Here is an 18,145-nt window from a genome sequence, read left to right as displayed (position 1 = left end):
TAGGAAAACGTGGTATCTCTTACATCATAATAGGAGTGAACCTCTATAGACTGGGAGTAGTTTCTATATTACGCTAACTATTGCAGTCAACTCCCATAGAATGTATGGATCCTTCTAGAAACCTTGCCTTATAAGGGAATGTATATTCTTCTCCCCCAATGTATCTATTGGAATGTGGTTCTGTAGTCGTGGCTTGTACTCCACATCTGGTTTGAATCTATATTAATTGGTGTTCTTAGCAAATATAGAGACTTATAGAGAACATACATTCATATTAACTGTTTCAACTCCTTGAGGATAGAACCATACATTTGTTCTAATTCTTATAACACATAATCCTTAATACTTTGTACTTAAAGGAATCGGTACTTGTGTATTTTGGCGGCGCCCATCGCATCGCATACCATAACGCATGCGATGGTATGCGATGTGACGCGATTTCGTTCGATAGTGTGCGATGGCATACAATTTTCAAATTGTATGCCATTGTACATGGCATACAATGCCATACGATGCGATGCAATGCGATTAATGGGTGCTTACAATGTTAAATGCACCCCCACGCCACCCCCCCACTATAAACGTGAATCCAAAGCGTGGCGAGCGCAGCGTGCCCGCGAGGGGCGGCGGTACGCGTCCTGCGACCTTTTAATACCCCCACTATCCACGTCGGCGTGGAGTTGAGAATAGAATAGTGTGGCGAGCGCAGCGAGCCATCGAGCCCGAAGCGTGGCGAGCACAGCGAGCCCCGCGAGGGGACGTGGATACCTGTGAAGCCCGCGAAGGGATGCGATTACCTGTGAAGGTATCCGCGTGCGCTCGCCACACTATTCTATTCTCAACTCCACGCCGACGTGGATAGTGGGGGTATTAAAAGGTCGCAGGACGCGTACCGCCGCCCCTCGCGGGCACGCTGCGCTCGCCACGCTTCGGGTTCACGTTTATAGTGGGGGGGGGTGTTGTGGGGGTGCATTTAACATTGTAAGCACCCATTAAGGTGCTCAAAAGCACCCTTTAGGGTGCTTATACGATTTTTCATCGAATAGGGGGTAAAAATCGCGTCGCATCACATCGCATGCCATCCGGTACATGGCATGCGATGCGATGCGTTCATCGTACGATGCACATCGGGGGCGCCGCTATAATACACAAGTACCAAGGAATCTTCAGCTTATATAGACAATATAGTATTTAGTAAGATTCACTCTATCAATGTTAATTAAAATAAGCCCTATGTTGTTTTTTGGAACAAAAAAAAATTACTACATTGTCTTATTATCGGGGAAACACGGTGTAGCCACAGCATCAGCAGAACAGGAGCTGCCGAGTGGGACCAGTGGGCAGCAGCAGCTCAGGGTCACTGTCCGCATACAGAGGCCCTGCACCCCTCCAAAGATGGCTGCCGTCTGGTTGGAGACAGATGCTAGAGGTGCTCCAGAACCTCTAACATCTGACAGGGGAGCGACCAGTGCTACTTGGAAATGCAGATTCTTTGAGCTCTTTCACACAGTGCACACCCCCAGACAATGAGCATGTGACAGTCCCTGGGCAACGAGCTCCCCTGGCAATATGCATATATTCTCCCTGGGCAACGAGCATGTAACTCCACCTGCCAACCAGCCTGTAACTTTCCTTGTGGCAATGAGCATGTAATGGTATACGGTCAACTAGGTCGACAAGAAGAAGGTAGAGTCATTAGTTCAACCACTGCATGAAGGTTGACATGACTGTCAACAAGGTCAGCATCGGATTAGGTCGACAAGGTCATTAGGTCGACATGGGGTTTTTCACTTTTTTTGAGCCGACAGGCGGTATTACATGTCCTACCATCCACGAGGGCATGGTGGGAAAATTAAATATTGGGTACTTGTGTATTACAACAGCGCCCGATATTATGTAAATCGCATCCGATATCGCATCCGATTTATTGGCCGATTTGCGTCCGATTTTTGGCCGATTTGATCTGCGATGCGATTTTGCGTCCGATTTTCAGCCATTTCCTGCTGATTTGCATGTTATTCAATCCTTGCACACCCCCAGGTACTATGCGATGGTATGCGATGTGATTTTCGGGAAAATGCCCCTGATTGTACAATTAAATATCGCATAGCAACGCATGCCAGCAAGTGGCATGCGATTTGCAATGTTAAATGCATTCCCATTGTTAACGCCACCCCCACTATCAACGCCAACCCGAAGCGTGGCGAGCGCAGCGATCCCGCGAGGGGCAGCGGTACGCGTCCTCCAACCTTTTCATACCCCCACTATCCACGTCGGCGTGGACTTGATTTTAGATAGAGTGGCGAGCGCAGCGAGCCACCGAGCCCGAAGCGTGGTGAGCGTAGCGAGCCCCGCGAGGGGACGCGGATTACTTTACATGTATTACGCGTGCGCTCGCCACACTATCTAAAAACAACTCCACGCCGATGTGGATAGTGGGGGTATGAAAAGGTCGGAGGACGCGTACCGCCACCGCTTGCCACACTTCGGGTTGGCGTTGATAGTGGGGGTAGCGTTAACAATGATGGTGCATTTAACATTGTAAGTACCCATCAGGGTGATTGTACAATTACAAATCGAATCGCTTCACATGCCACTATATTGAATGCAATGCACTACGATGGAAATCGGGGGTGTGCAATGATGGAACAGCATGCAAATCGGCCGGAAAAAGTGAGAAATCGGTCGAAAATCGGCCGCAAAATCCCATCCGATTTTTCCATGCGATTTGCGGCCGAATTTCGTGGGCGCCGTCAAAATACACAAGTACCAAATATTGTGCCGAGCAAAGCGAGGCAATGTGATGCACTTTTTAATGTCCATGTCGACTGTGTCAACTTACGGGACAAAATAGTGAAAAACCCCATGTCAACCTTTTGACTGTGGACCTTGTGCATGTCGACCTAATGCCTGTGTCGATCTATCCCATGTCAACTTTGATGCATGTCAACCTTCAGTGGTCGAACTTCCTCTTGTGAAACCTATGACCCATACCCCATGTAACCCTTGGCAATGAGCATGTAACTCCTGGCATCTAGAAAGAAACCCCTGGCAATAAGCATGCAATGTCTGGCAATGAGCCTGTAACTCCTGTCAAAGAGCATGTAGGAAAGCAGCAGTTATGTGGCATAAAATTTAAAGGTATTATGGTGTGTGGTATAATGTGTAATAAGCATTTCGGTGTAATAGCCATTACAGTGTGTGGCATAATGTGTAATCCTGGTGTAGTGTGTCTAAGGGGCTTTACCTGGTGTAGTGTGTGTGTTGTAATGTGACTTGGTACTAATACGTGGCAATGCCACTTCCCCCGAAGCCACACCCTACTTTTTTGACATATGGGCCCTTATTCAGATCTGAAAGTTCAAAGCACTATAATAAACAAAACGGTGAAAATGTGGAAAAAATTTGCTCAAAATGGAGGAAAAGTACTTCCACTTCTAGATATCCACATCCTCCAGGGTATAAATGAGTCCAGAACACAGGTTTTTAAGGAATGTCTCAGAGAGAGATGTTTGAAAGAGTTCCGTATCCAGTTGTGTTTCCCGATGGAGGGAGATATAAGAAATAACAAAAATATAAATAATAAAGTCACACTAGTAATCCTGTTATTATTCTTTCTTGTTCTTTATCTGTACATCAAATGGCGTACCCCACTCACACGAAAAAGGTGCAACTAAAACATATAAAGGTTTCTTTTCCGTATGGTAGTAAAGATCCTACAGGGGCGTACCTCTACTCACATGCATGTATGGTGTTACAAGATCATAAAGGTATCTTTATATTGAATATTTATGTGGAGAGAGCGTACCCCTACTCACTCTCGATAGGAGGGGATAACTCTTATAAAGGTATCTTTACTTGACCGAAAGAATGTGGGACCAGAAAAAGGTCTATGGCGTACCCTTTACTCACATCCAAATGAATGTGGAAACACTCATAAAGGTATCTTTAAGGATCAACAACACACATAGATGGCGTACCACACTCACGGTGTCAGAAGCAGGAACCATGCACATCTGGGTATCTTTTACTTTAAGGATTCTTTAGTCCTTTAGTCCTCAAATATGGGGTACATTTGGTAGTCCAAAAAAAATTGGAGAGTAGGTGTATAAAAAGGTTATTTATTACACAAAACCCATAGTTGGGCTAAAACATTTTTTTTCAACAGACATTTACAATAAAGACCACTGTAAAAAACTTTCTAAAAACATAAAATTTAAAACAGAGGAAAACTGAGCCCCAGAAACCAGGATGAAACGGAAAGAAACCACAACACACTCACAGCAGTAGATGGTAAAGTCCGGACAGAGTGAATGGTGTTGGAATCCAAAAGTTACCTCCGTGGTTCTGGTGGGCTTCAGGATGCAAGAAAAAAACAGTCCCCTGGTCAACGCGTTTCGGCTCACTTGGAGCCTTTTTCAAGACATGGGGACTGTAGCAGGCTTCTCGATATTTATGTGGTGGTGCTCCAATCAAAAATACCGGAAGTGACATCACATCCTGAATATTCATTACATAATACAACATTCAAAATTACACATATTACTAACAATAGCGGGATGTTTGCTACTAGTAATCGAACTAAAGGGATCAACATATAAAAAGGTGAATTTTTGTGAGTACTGACACGCTAAAATCATGCTGTCAGTGTTTGGGGGAAAGGATGGCGCCGCAGTGGAACGCCTTGCGTTCCACCGATACCCGGAAGTGATAATAACGGGTTGAATATGAGTGTAAAAAAAAGGGATAGAATGCGCAGATCACACGCAGTGCATTATCTACTGGCGAACAGTGAGGCGCACCTTTTGAAATGTCCAGATCCTCTGAAAATGTAAGACTTCTTGATGTCCGGTGCAAATCCCGGGGAATGGAACGCATTATGCGTGTCACCGCCCTTTCTATATGGCGCACAGGTGCACAGAGCGTGATGCTGTGGTGCCTAGATCCTCTGTGATAGAGCAACTTAATGGTTTCTTGTACAAAGCCTGGAGAATGAAACGCACTGTGCATGATGTTATGGTGGGACTGAATTGGAACGCATGCTGCGTGTCAGCAGCAGCATGTATTCCTTAAAGCAAACAAATCGCTTCACAAAAAAGGGGAATGCAAATAATTGTACATAATTAATAATACATTTACTACAGTATATACAGTTTGTAATATCCTTCAGTATTACACTAATTTGCATATTAAAAGTTGTTAAATAAACACTCCAAATCAGCTTTACAATATTTTTACAATCACAAATCATATATATACAGATATTAACACGTTCCAACGGAGACGTTCACCCATCCGGGACCAGATGTAGGTGACATCACTCACAATGAGATGGCATGCATATATTTTAAGAAAAACTTCTTGCTTGATTGTTTTATTCTAAAAGACGGAAAAATATAATTAGTGACAGAAAAACAGAACAAACAAAAATCCTCACAGGAACCACTTGAGCTCGAAATCCTTGTTTAATCCCGAAGGGACAAGGGTTTTGAGTCCATGTATAAATTTCATCTCCTCCTTTGCCAGCATTTTTGCCGTATTACCATGTCTCCCATTTTCCTTTATAACCTTCAATCCCAGGAATAATCTTATAAAACAGCTGGAGCAATTATGTATTAATTTAAAGTGAGAGGATAATGCATGCGTTTCGAAACCGTTTTAAATGTTTTTCAAGTGTTCACTGACTCGTACCTTCAGTGGTCGTGAAGTCCTTCCTATGTAATATTTTTCACAACTGCATTGTATGGCATAAATTACATTTTTTGTGTGGCACGTTATGATGTCTTTTATCACGACCTCTTGTCCATTTATATTAATATTATTATATTTTGTTATTCCATTGGATTTAATGCTTCTACAACTCAGGCAGCACCCACACCTGTGGAAACCCTGTCGTTTTTTTCACCTGTCATGTACGCACTGGACACTAACTTTGACTTTAAATTTGGGGCCTTCCTATAAATGTGTATTGGGGGGGCGTGGCCTGGCCGGGACCGAGGGAAGATGCTCACCTCACAGCGCTCCCACAAAATCAACCCTCTGCCACCCCAAAATCACCCTCAACACCCGCCAAACAGCCCCTACCCTGTCTTAACAACCCGCTGACCTCCTCCAGCGCCTGGGGTAGCAGCTGCGGAGCCGGGGGACGGAGATCCACGTCCCTGCAGGTTGCGGCCTACTGCCGGCACCAAGCCGGGACCTCGATTTCTGCTGGAGCCCGGGCGTGGGGCACCCGTTCCCGGACCACCGGACAGCCATCCCAAGGGCCACAGACGGATCATCTGGTGTTGCCAACGCTGCCCAGACCTCCAGGTGACCTTCCCCTTGCTAGGGGACCTGCCCAGGGGAGTTTATTCAGCCACTTCACAGCGCATTAACCAGGCCTGACAGGCCGCGGCGGCCATCTTGGTAGAGGCAATCCCAGCAAAATCTGATTGTGCTACACAGAAGCATCCCCCAGGCTCCCTAACCCTAGCAACACTAACTATTACTCCCATCCTGTCCCCTGCTACCTGGGGTTGCCCTGGGACGGTACTTTTCTACCAATAAAGGCGTACACACAGTGTATGTAATATACCTGCTCTATTGTCTGTCCCCCAGACATTCCATCACAGTACACCAATCCTACCTCTCCGGTACCCAACCCTACTGTGCATTTTACTGGGACCTTTCCCTCCGATCCAAAGATTCTCTGAAACGCCTCTAGCAACATAACCTCATATAAAAGACCCCTACTAGTGGCACCACTATGTAATCATGACCTATCCCTAATGCCAGGCCCATGATATAGGGGAATGTGACCTCCGTCTACACACCGCCTAATGGTCCTACCTAACGAGATGACCCAGTCTGGAAATTTCACACACATCTAATGGGCAGAGGCAGGAAGAGTACACAGGGTAAAGACTCCCGCTCGACACCTAACGCCTCACAAACCAATCTTCGGTCCTATCTTTCCACCTCTCAAGTCACAGACCGGCTATCTGCTTCCCCCACTGAAACAACCTTGGCTGATCCTCCCGAGATGGCCCAAGCTCCTCCCGCTAAAGATCTCCAAGCTCAAATGTCGCAACTAAGAAGCGAAATTGGAGAAGTATTATCACATGTTCGAACGCTCCCTTCCAAACAAGACCTACAAGCGCTTGAATCCCACCTCCAAGATTCGTTCCAATCTCAGATTGCTACAGTACAAGCCGATGTCACCCTTATGGGGACAAGAATTGCTTCTTTGGAGAAGGAAAGAGAAAATGATTCCGACCAACTCACTTCTATTAAGGAGGCACTTTCACAACAGGCCGCTGACCTGAAAACGATGCAAGAGAGACTGGAAGATTTGGACAATCGAGGGCGTAGAAATAATGTCAGAGTGAGAGGTCTTCCGGAATCTGTTCCTCCATCTGGAATCATAGATGCCCTCAACAAGATATTTGGAGAAATACTGGGTCTAGACCCCGAAACACCTATTGAATTTGACCGAGCCCACAGAGCCCTCAAACCTAAGGGCCCAGCATCTGACTCCCCAAGGGATGTGATATGCCGTTTTCACTATTTTTCCCAAAAAGAAGAACTACTTCAAAAAGTACGCCAACTGGAGGCGGTCGAGTTCAATGGAACTCGAGTGCAGATTTATCAAGATCTCTCGTGGCGTACACTTCAACAAAGAAGATTGCTAAAACCTCTAACAGATGCTCTACGAAAATCAAATATCAAATATAGGTGGGGCTTTCCGTTTTCTCTTCAAGTCACAAATGCCGGCAACCTACTGTCTCTGCGCTCTCCTGCTGACCTGCCAAACTTCTGCTCCAGTCTGGGCCTAGACAACATCTCTCTCCCTGATTGGCAAGCCTTCCACCTGCCGAATGCTCTTCCTTCCAACACTTCCAAAAGAGGGAGATGGCATCAAGTCAACTACTCGAAAAAATCCAGAGGATCATCATCATCTCCTCAAACACAAGATCCTACTTGACGGGACAGTGGGTGGTAATTATTATTGCTAAAAATTGGCACTTCCTGTGCGCACATAACTATTTGCCTCTACTACCCATTTAGATACTACTTGTTATTTTTATAGTGCACTCATCCTACTTAAATGTGACTGTTATATATCTGTGTGTACGTGTATATGCGTATATGTATATACATTTCTTTCTTTTTTTTCTTGCTAGGATCTGTTCCTTTTCCCTTCCTTTTTTTTGCTTAGGTAGGAACCAGTTGATTGTCCTCTTTTCCACCATCATCTGAGACCCTCCAGGTGGCTTGGCGGAGTCACGGCCCCCTAGTTTCCCCCTACCGCTAAATGTTTTCCTTCCGTGACATGGAAGCCATTATGGCCCTCCTTATGTCCGGATGCGGTTATGTGTTTGTAGTTTTTACCAGATGTTTATGGTTAAGCTATACTTCTCTCTCCTATTCTGATGTCTTGTCCTTCCTCCTCTTTCCCCTTCTCTCTCCCCCCACTCCCATCCCGCTCTATCTCCCTTCCCTCTTACCCTTCCACGTCTATCTTTCTGATCCGACTCTCTTTTATGCGACCAGATGGCAGTAAATTTACGTATTATATCTATTAATGCAAGGGGCCTCAATATCCCTGAAAAAAGAACCCAGGCTCTTCATTCCTTTCATAGGGAAAGAGCAGACATAGTCCTAGTTCAGGAGACCCACTTTCGCCAGGCCGAATCAACCCCCCGTCTCAGTAATCACTACTTCCCCACTACGTACTATTGCAACTACCCACACTCTAAATCCAAAGGTGTTGCAATTTTATTTGCTAAACACGTACCAGTTTCTGATGTACAAGTACATATATTGGAGGAGGGAAGATGCCTGTTACTTCTTTGCTCTGTCTATAATACAATGTTTACGATTGTCAATGTATATGCCCCGAACCAGGGTCAGGCGGCCTTTCTTGGGAGGGTCTTAGACACAATTAGTTCGCTTAAGCAGGGGATCTTAGTGATAGGAGGTGACTTCAACTGGGCCTTAGACCCCCTCCAGGATGTTACCCCGCCCCCAACCACCACTTTGGGTTCCCGATCTAAGGGGATAAGACGCTTGCTCCACACTCACCAGCTGTCCAATGTTTGGCGAATAGGCCACCCCACCGACCGAGACTATACATATTACTCGGTTACACATAAATCTTACTCCAGATTAGATTACTTCCTTCTAGGCCATAGCCATCTACATATGGTCCAAGACACTTCCATCGGCCCCATCACCTGGTCCGACCATGCCCCCGTTCTCCTAGATATCTCTTTAGGGACCACGACTCCAAAACACCACACTTGGCGATTCAACGAGTCTTTCCTCTCTGATTCCTTTTGCAAATCTCAATTGGAAGACACGCTAGATCTGTATATAGATCACAATGTAACCCCTGACGTCTCTGCTTTGACGATCTGGGAGACCCATAAGTGCGTTATACGTGGGAAATGTATCCAACTGGGATCGTTCCTGATAAAACAAAGGCAGGGCCAGATTGATGACCTCCTCCAAAAAATTAAACTCTTAGAATCCACACATAAAGCCTCCCTTTCCTCCGCTGCATTTATGGAACTCACTGCCGCCAGATCAGCTCTTAATAAATTACTATTGGTCAAAGTAAAACTGACGTACAGAAAATGTCGCAATCGATTTTATCGCTGGGGGAACAAGCCAGGTAAAATGCTTGCAAGAGCACTACGCACCCAGAGAGCCCTTTCCTTCATCTCATCCATTAAGGATACTCAAGGGCGAACAGTACATGACACAGAGTCAATTGCATCGACATTCTGCGCTTATTACTCCTCCTTATATAACTTGCCTGCATCAACAGCCTTCGAGAACGTTAAGGAAAAACAAAGCCATATAGAATCATACCTAACAAAAATTGGGTTCCCTGTATTGACAGATGAGATCAGAGATAATCTCGAGAGGCCATTCTCTGCCACAGAGTTGGAAGAGGCGATTAAAACTTCCCCCTCTGGAAAAAGTCCAGGCCCAGATGGGTTTTCCATCTCATATTACAAAGCTTTTAAAGACAAATTAATCCCCCTATACTCTTACGGGCCTGCAACACAGTCTCAAACGACCACCCTTTCTCATCCCAATCCCTAGAGGCACACATCACGGTCATCCCGAAGGGTGATAAGGATCCTTCATTATGCCCTAGTTATCGCCCTATCTCCCTTCTTAATATCGATGTGAAGCTTTATGCAAAACTTCTAGCAAATAGACTAAAGCACTTCTTGCCATCCATTATTCACAGTGACCAGGTGGGATTCGTTCCCGGTCGTGAGGCCAAAGATAACACCTCGAAGATAATTAGTCTGATACACCATCTCTCCTCTACTGATACCTCCGGAATTCTCCTATCTACAGATGCCGAGAAGGCGTTTGACAGAGTTGACTGGGGTTTTATGAAGAGTGTACTTAAGCACCTGGGACTAGGTCCAATATGCCTACAGTGCATCTTAGCACTATACACCTCCCCTTCTGCTAGAGTAAGGATTAACGGCTCGCTATCAGACTCATTTACTATTAATAATGGTACTCGACAAGGATGCCCACTGTCCCCCTTAATTTTTATTTTATGTATAGAGGCTCTGGCCAGGGCAATTAGGTTGAACACGAATATAAGTGGGATCTCTCTCTCTGGGCACGAATATAAACTTGCATTGTTCGCGGACGATCTTCTTGCCACAATTATGAACCCTGTAATCTCCCTCCCCAGCCTGATGGAAGAGTTTAGATCCTTTAGCGACCTATCCAACTTCAAAATAAACTTTAGTAAATCGGTGGCCTTGAACATCTCTGCCCCACCTGCTGTTATGCTAGGACTCAAGTCCGCATTCCCCTTTGCCTAGCATACTTCTCATCTTAAATATTTAGGGGTTACTCTCTCCAGCGACCTCTCGAGAATATTTGACCTCAATTTCACCCCCCTCCTTATCAAACTACGATCAGATCTTAAGGCCTGGAAATCAAAACCGTTTTCCTGGTTCGGCAGAATAGGCATAATTAAAATGAACTCCCTCCCTAAAATTCTCTATCTTCTCCAGACCCTGCCAATTAAAATCCCCCCCAAATGGTTCAGAGATGTTCAGACCTCGATTAGAGACTTTATATGGGGTGGTAAGAGACCCCGATTGAAATTATCCCTATTACAGAGACAGAAAAAGGCAGGCGGTGTCCGTCTTCCAAATGTCCGTGGGTACTACCAGGCCTGCATGCTGAGTAGAATACTAGATTGGTCCAGATTGCACACCGTTAAACAATGGGTTCAAATTGAAAACCACTCATTACCCTTCCCCATTAATGTTATCCCATGGCTCCTTCACCTCCCCAGCTCATCTCACCCCACTATAGGCCCAACCCTGACATGCTGGAAGGCAGTTCGTAATTCTCCGTCTATCTCCTCACTCTCATCCCCTTACATGGCTTTCCTATATGATAAACGCTTCCCCCCGAGTTTAGAGCCTAATACATTTAGGCCGTGGTTTAGAGCAGGTCTTTTCCGCATGGGACAGCTGGTGAGTGGAGGGGGGGTGATTTCTTTTGAGGACTTGCGCAGAAAATGGAATTTACCGGCAAGTGATTTTTGGCGTTACCTACAAGCCCGCCATTTTATGTCGTCATTAGATCCCATTGCCTCTCGGTCCCCCACTTTAACTTCCTTTGAACACTTGTGCTCGTCTGCAGAGACACCTTCCCGCCCTATATCCAAGATCTATAACCTCCTCTTAGAAGACGCTAGTCATGATCTCCCCTGCTTCTCTAAAAGGTGGAATGAGGACCTGAAGACTGACCTAACAGATGCCAAATGGGAAAAAATCCTCCAACTTTCCCACGCTTGTTCCCCCAGCATACTGGTAGTAGAAACACAATATAAATTACTGTCGCGGTGGTACAGATGTCCAGATACTATATCTAAGATGGGACTAGGTATACCCAATATTTGTTGGCGCTGTTCCTTGGGCCCCGGAAACCCCCTCCATATTTGGTGGGACTGTCCCTCAATACAACCGTACTGGAACAGTGTAATCTCTATGTCCACAAAGATACTGGGTGAAGCGGTTCCTTCAAGCCCCCTGTTCTGGCTGTTCCACTATTCGTCTGGTTCTATCCCAAGATATAAAAAATCCCTTTTATGCCGTTTAAACAACGCAGCAAAGGCAGTTATTCCGGTACGTTGGAGATCCTCCTCTCCCCCAACAACCAAAGAGTGGTTCCATAGAATAGATATGTATATGGATATGGAGGATATCGTGTCTTCTGCTGCAGATGAATACGACTCCTTCAGAGATACCTGGGCTATGTGGCTAACCTTTAAAGACTCTCCCTCATACGGGACGGCACTAGAGTCTATCCCCTCCACACTGCCTTAGCTATACTCTGTTTAAGTTACTATGTCCCCAGGTTCTGGCACATCTACACCCAAAACAAAATATATGTATATTATCTTCTCTGTATGTGATTTAATTGTACTTGCTGATATGTATCGGATCTGCCCCCCCCCCTCCTATCTAACCCTTACCTTCACTCACTAATTCCCTCTCTCCCCCTTCGTTTCTATATGTCCCCCCTCCTGCGATACTCTGTTACACTACATGATGTTGTTGATGGTATCATCTTGCTGTACCGCAACTTTGTTTACTATGCTTAATTAACTTTCAATAAACATATTTTGCTCTAAATGTGTATTGGTTTCTCAGGGAGTGCTGGTCCCAAAATTGGGTCCATCTTCCTTAAAAATCTGTGTTCTGGACTCATTTATACCCTGGAGGATATGGATATCTAGAAGGGGAAGTACTTTTCCTCCATTTTCAGCACATTTTTTCATATTTTCACCATTTTGTTTATTATGGCGCTTTGAACTTTCGGGTGACTCATAACCCCTTTTTTCCATTTCGCTTGGGGCTGCAGGTGTCCGTTGAGTCCCCTGATCATTCAAAGCTGCTAAAGCGCAAACCTTCAGTCACATATACTTTCTTCACTCCCTTATTCAGATCTGATCGCAGTACAAATTTGTTCTCAATATGGGCAAAGCCATGTGCACTGCAGGTGGGGCAGATGTAACATGGCAGAGAGTTAGATTTATGTGAGTTATTTTGTTTCTGTGCAGGCTGCATTATTTTTACACTGCAATTTAGATTTCAGTTTCAACACACCCTACCCAAATTGAACTCTCTCTGCACATGTTACATCTGCCCCACCAGCAGTGCATGTGGTTTTGCCCATTTTGAGAACAAATTTGTACTGCGATCAGATCTGAATAAGGGCCATCGCCAAAATTGTAAGGAAGGTTAGCCAAAATCGCCCAGTGTTACGAGGGCTTGCGATTCCGATGTGCGTTCGGTATTGCAACTAAAAAACAGAGGCCTCATTCTGATCTGCTCGGTAAGATATGAAGCTCGCAGCTTACCGAGCAGTTGCTGTGCCGCACCGCCGTATCCCCTCACAACTATGCAAGGGGATGTGTTATGAACACACCTCCCCTCACACGTGCCCACTGCTGGAGAAATCCTTTGATGGACCTGACCATTGAATGATTTCTCCAGGACTCACAAATATAAGTCAGTGGGAATGCCCAGCATTTGTAAGGGAACACTGGGCCTTCTCATGTCGGAGTGCTGCCACCACACCCGCCTCTGTGTGAGCATCACGGTACAGAAGCCCTGCACAGAGCACAACCATCTGTCCCCCGTGCAAATGCATATGGGACCGAAAGTATCAGAATGAGGACCAGAGTGTCCAGCACAGTCTATTACTATCATATCCCAGGAGCCCGGGAGGGCCATGCTGCACCTTCCCTCCACCACCGGTGTTTGTTACCGGTTGGCTGATGCCATGGCCAATTAAAATGCCGCACCGGCTGGTGAGCCAATAAAGGGATTTTTGTAAGAACTTACCGTTCGAATCCCTTTCTCTGATATGGTCCTGGTGACACAGCTCAACACTGGGATGTAGGAGGGTCCGAAGGAGCCAGGCACCTATCCTAAAGCTTTAGAGGTTAGGCTCCTCCCCTACTGCATCCCGGACTTCAGTTCAATCTTTCAAAGCCACTGGAATACATTAACTCAATACAAACGCCTGCACATATTATATGCACATTTTCCAAAAATAACTTTTAACCATATAACATGAAACATCATGAACCTGGCATACTTACTGAGCGTAAGGGAAGGATCGCTGTGTCACCAGGACCATATCAGAGAAAGGGATTCGAACGGTAAGTTCTTACAAAAATCCCTTTTTCTCTTTCAATGGTCCTGGTGACACAGCTCAACACTGGGACGTTCCAGAGCCGGTCCTTTGGGTGAGTACGCTCAGGTCTGCAGCTCTCATTACTGCTCGCCCGAATGATGCGTCCTCCGACGCGAACTCATGGAACCTATAGAATTTGGCAAAGGTATGAACAGATGACCAAGTTGCAGCCCTGCAAACCTGCTCAGCTGTTGCCCCATGTCGAACCGCCCAAGAGGTGGCAACCGACCTGGTGGTATGCGCATTAATCCTGGCCGGTACAGGCCTACCAACTTTAGTATATGCAAACGCTATAACAGAGCGCAACCACCTAGCAATGGTCTGCTTAGAAGCAGGCCAACCAATTTTGTGTATGTCATACAAAACTAGCAAAGTATCAGTCTTTCTGACACTCTTAACTCTGTCCACATAAATGCGCAAGGCGCGCACAACATCCAAATTTCTCAATCTGTCCCTTTTCCTCGAACCCTCTGGGGGTTGGAACACAGGCAGAACTATCTCCTGATTTAGATGGAAAGCAGAGACTACTTTCGGTAAAAATTGGGGTACCGTCCGAAGGACAGCCCTATCATCGTGAAATATAAGGAAGGGAGACTTGCATGATAATGCTCCCAACTCCGATACTCTCTTTGCTGACGCCACTGCCAACAAAAATACCAGTTTCCACGTAAGGAATTTAAGGTCAGCCGACCTTAATGGTTCAAAAGGCGCCTTTTGAAGGCACTCCAACACCAGAGATAAATCCCATGGTGCTACTGGTTGTTTGTAGGGAGGTTTCAACCGAGACACCCCCTGCAGGAAGGTCTGTTTTTCCGGTAATAATGCAATCCTTCTTTGGAAGTAAATAGACAAGGCCGAGATCTGTACTTTTAGTGATTGAAGGCTTAACCCGGAGGAAAAGCCATCCTGCAAAAATTCCAACATTTTTGCCAATCTAAAGCGTGATGTGTGTGACTTCTGTCTTTCACACCATCGAATATAGGTCTTCCAGACCCTATAATAATTCGCTGAAGACACTGACTTTCTGGCTTTTATCATTGTGTTAACCACCGCCTCTGAGAATCCTTTATTCCTCAAAATGGCGGTTTCAACAGCCAGGCTGAATCCAGATGGTTGAATGGTCCTTGTTTTAGCAGGTCTGACCTCAGAGGTAGACGCCACGAGTCCACAGACAATCTCTGAAGCCTCGAGTACCAGGACCTCCTTGGCCAATCTGGGGCCACTAAGATCACTGGGCTTGCCTGGGCCTGTATCTTTTTCAACACCCTTGCCAGCATTGGAAATGGTGGAAAGACATAAAGGAGATTCCCCTCCCAGGGGATAGTCATGGCATCCACTGATTCTGCCAGTGGGTCCCTCGTTCTGGCATAAAACCTGGGTACCTGATGGTTGAACCTGGATGCCATCAGGTCCACATCCGGGGTTCCCCACCTCCGTGTAATCTGGTGAAACACCTGTGAGTTCAGGCTCCATTCCCCTTCCATCAGCTCCTCCCTGCTCAGGAAGTCGGCCTCTATATTCTCCACTCCTGGTATGAATATAGCTGATAATGCTGGAACATTCTGTTCCGCCCACAAGAGGATTCTGGACCCCTCCCACATAACCAGTTTGCTGCGTGTGCCTCCCTGGTGATTCAGATACGCCACAGCTGTGAGGTTGTCATCCTAAATCCTTAAAGGGAGCCTCTGTAACCTGTCTCCCGCCAGAGAAATCACTTTCCACACAGCTCTCAGTTCCAAGATGCTGATCGGTAAGGCAGACTCCTCTGGAGTCCACAAGCCCTGCAGACGCAAGTCCAAGACTACTGCCCCCCAGCCCCTGAGACTGGCGTTGGTAGTGACTACCAGTCAGCTCCAGGACTGCAGGGACCGACCCCACTGAAGGGAATCCACCTCTGTCCACCATTTCAGGGAGGATCGAGTTTCCGAAGACAGCACTATCTGTTCTGACTTCATGGTCTGCGTGTTTCCTGACCAAGTCGTCAAAATGTTCCACTGGAACACCCGAGAGTGGAACCTGGCAAACTGCAACGTCTCGAAAGACGCCACCATCTTCCCCAGCAACTTGAGGCACCTCCATACTGATGTGCTCCGAGAGCCGAGAATCTCCTGGACCAAGGCAGCCAGATCCCTGGCCTTTGCCTCTGGTAAAAATACCCGATGTAAGTGGGTATCCAGAACCACTCCCAGGAATTGGAGTCTCTGTGACGGCACCAACTGAGACATTTGCAAGTTTAAAAGCCAGCCGTGAGCCTGCAAAAAACTGATGGATTCTGCCAAATGACTCTGCAACATGTCTGCTGACTCCGCTTTGAACAGCAGGTTGTCCAAATATGGTATCACCGTGATTCCCCTCAGCCGAAGCACAGCCACCATTACAGACATTATTTTGGTGAATACCCTTGGTGCTGTGGCCAGTCCAAAGGGCAACGCCTGGAATTGCAAGTGCAGGTCTCCTATCGCAAACCTCAACAGAGCCTGATGTTCTGGGTGTATAGGGACATGAAGGAACGCGTCCTGGACATCCATGGATGCCAAAAATTCTCCCTGGTCCAGGCTTAGTAGCACTGACCGTGCGTTGAGACTCCATTTTGAAATGGTCTACCCACAAATGGACATTCAGAGACTTTAAATTCAGAATTGGTCTGAAAGACCCGTCTGGTTTGGGCACCAGAAACAGAGTGGAATAAAAGCCTCTTTTCCACTCCGCTCTGGGAACCGGGATAACCACCCCCTTCTCTAACAGAGAGTGAGCCGCTCCCAAGAGGGCTATACGGAGCCGAGCCTCCTTTGGTAGTGTTGTGGGAATACATCTTCTCGGAGGAAGACCTTTGAAGGGAATTCTGTAACCCTGGGCTATAATGGAAAAAATGGGGTTTTAAAACCACTTTGCGCTGCTAGTGGATATATTGTGTAGAAATACCACCGGACAGAATGATACTGGACACACTGTTCAATATATGAATTGTTTATAGAAAAAAATATATCAGAAATACATAAAATACACCAACAATTTGTACAATAATATACAGTAATAAAAATACCTATATGGCCATATATGGGTCACGTTTGCAAACTTTAAAAATGAAAACTCCGGAGTACATTGATATTAAGGATTAGTTGCAGTCATTGGTGGCAGTTGAATGCATAAGCAGGAGGGGGAGGGAGAGGGGTGGAAAGGGATTGAGGCAAATAAGCCAGCAGCACAGTCAGATGTAGCTCAGTCAGATAAAGCTCAAATAGCGGGTTAGTATGAATAAGTATGATGTCATAAATGACACTGATAGCAGGTAATGAATATCTCACCCTCCGTAGATGGAATTAAGGGGGTGTATATGGCGGGGAGCTTCCGATGGTTGCAGGCTCAACCCGGCCACAATGTCGAGATGGAGTGGGGAGCTATAAGGTTGGTGGAGCTCTACCCGGAGTCCAATGACTGACGGAGGTATCACGGTGTGAGCGGCTGGAGTAGGAGCCGAATGGCGGGAGGAAGACCTCGACCGCTAACTTGTAGTCACTCGCTGCTGCCAGATGACGGTGGATCAGATGTTTTCACAGACCGCGGCAGACCAGCTCGTGTAGTAGGCGATGGGGAAGGGAAACACGGAGGTTTGCAGACGTGACGTGACCAGTGACGTTGGCGCGTTTCGTCTCAAGGGGCGGAGACTTTTTTCCGGAGTTTTCATTTTTAAAGTTTGCAAACGTGACCCATATATGGCCATATAGGTATTTTTATTACTGTATATTATTGTACAAATTGTTGGTGTATTTTATGTATTTCTGATATATTTTTTCTATAAACAATTCATATATTGAACAGTGTGTCCAGTATCATTCTGTCCGGTGGTATTTCTACACAATATATCCACTAGCAGCGCAAAGTGGTTTTAAAACCCCATTTT

General features: G+C 46.1%; 1 protein-coding gene across 1 annotated transcript in view; it reads right to left on the bottom strand.

The window, feature by feature from the left end:
- Positions 1-4,105: 4,105 nt before the first annotated feature.
- Positions 4,106-18,145, bottom strand: part of LOC146075906 (uncharacterized) — a 149,031-nt gene continuing 134,991 nt past the window's right edge. Inside the window, exon 4 of the transcript XR_014473655.1 lies at positions 4,106-5,379. The gene's annotated coding sequence lies outside the window, so the exon portion shown is untranslated. The remainder of the gene's footprint in view (positions 5,380-18,145) is intronic.

This window comes from Crinia signifera, chromosome 4 (assembly GCF_055691185.1).
Source record: "Crinia signifera chromosome 4, ASM5569118v1, whole genome shotgun sequence".
NCBI classification, from domain to species: domain Eukaryota; kingdom Metazoa; phylum Chordata; class Amphibia; order Anura; family Myobatrachidae; genus Crinia; species Crinia signifera.
The sequence above is the reverse complement of the archived record's forward strand: the minus strand, read 5'-3'. Positions and strand labels throughout refer to the sequence as shown.